The sequence below is a fragment of the Mesocricetus auratus genome, unplaced genomic scaffold (assembly GCF_017639785.1).
Source record: "Mesocricetus auratus isolate SY011 unplaced genomic scaffold, BCM_Maur_2.0 Super-Scaffold_100003, whole genome shotgun sequence".
NCBI lineage: Eukaryota > Metazoa > Chordata > Mammalia > Rodentia > Cricetidae > Mesocricetus > Mesocricetus auratus.
This window is the reverse complement of record NW_024429188.1, coordinates 69,442,976-69,444,480: the sequence shown is the minus strand read 5'-3', so window position 1 is coordinate 69,444,480 and position 1,505 is coordinate 69,442,976. Positions and strand designations below refer to the sequence as shown.

General features: G+C 32.2%; 1 pseudogene; it reads right to left on the bottom strand.

Moving 5' to 3' along the window:
• Positions 1–798: 798 nt before the first annotated feature.
• LOC121140130 lies at positions 799–944 on the bottom strand (annotated as a pseudogene).
• Between the last annotated feature and the right edge of the window lie 561 nt (positions 945–1,505).

Sequence of the window (1,505 nt, the reverse complement as noted above, 5' to 3'; positions counted from 1 at the left end):
CAAAGTAGCTTTGATTCAGAATTGATCCTCCTGCTTTAGCTTCACAAGGACACAGATTGCACATGAGCATAACTACTCCCCATAGAAACATTTTTTTCCTTTTAAAGGTTTTTTTTTAGTTTGAATTAAAAGTATTTCATTGAGAAGATTTACATCTCTGTTTATCAAGGCAATTGGCTTAAAATTTTCTTTTGGATTGTGGCCTTGTATGCTTTGGGTATCAGGAAAACACTGACTTAGTAAAGTATGTCTTTTAGTATTATTTTCTGCTCTAGTTTATGAAGTAGTTTCAAGAACATTATTGTGAGTTATTCTTTACAGATCTTGGAGAATTCAGCAGTGAACCCATCTGTGTCTAGTCTTTTTTTAGTTCGAAGAATTTTTATTACTGCTAGAGTCTTACTGCTTGCAGATTTATTTAAGTTCTTTGGGTTCTGTTGTTTTAAATTTGGTAGGTAATATGTGCCTAGAAATTTATCCATTTACTTTAGATTTTCAATTTATTGAAATACTATTTTCATTTGAAAAATTAAATAATTCCTCTTCTGATTTATTCAGTGACCCACCTATTAATCAGTAGTTTGATCTTCAAAAATACTTGGATTCATGTATTTCTTAAATACACAACAAATTTTGATTTCCACTACAAATTTCAGGTAATTAATTCATTTTTCTTTAACATTCAAAATCAGAGATTTCCTTATTGAATTTTTATACAAACTTAGTTTTGATTTATTTCCCCACCCACTCCTCTTCCTCATCTGATTGCCCCTGCTCACACTGGTACCCTTCTGCCCCCAGAATTCCCTCCTAATATTATTATATCACATGCGAGCTATCACTGGCCTCACCCCTTCCTTTAACATCTCTCATTTTTGTTTTATTCTCTAAACTGATAGGAACAGATACTACACTTGATCTTAGCCAAAAGGCCAAGAAGCCTTTTGATCTGTTTTTTAAACAGTTCCACTGTCTTCCTAGAACACATATCTGTAATATCTGAATGCAATATACTCTCAATGTCTCTTAAGTTTATTTTATCTGTAATTGTGATTTAACTCTAATGATTTTATTGACTTTTTTATGGGTAGCCTGTTTATTGTTGGGGGTAGTTAGATCATCTATCATTATTGTGTTGAGATTGATATATATATATTTATAAACAGAAGTGTTTGGGTTTTTTTTATAAAATTTGATCTATATTTGGAATTGTATTGTCATGTCATAATTGTTCCTTAATCAGTTGGAAGTGAACCCCTTTATACTCCCTAATTTTCATTTGAAGTCTTCTTTGCCGGATATCAGTACAACTATATCTGCTTGCTTTCTAGTTCTGTCTATTCACAATTTCTTTCTCATATTCTACCACTAAAGCTGTGTTTGCCTTGGTAACTGAAGTGCATTTCACATAGGCAGCAAATAGATGGGCCCTGATTTTTAGATACATTCTCTACTTGTACCTTTTAGTGGGAAAACTGCAGACACTAACATTCAGAGTTGTTGCT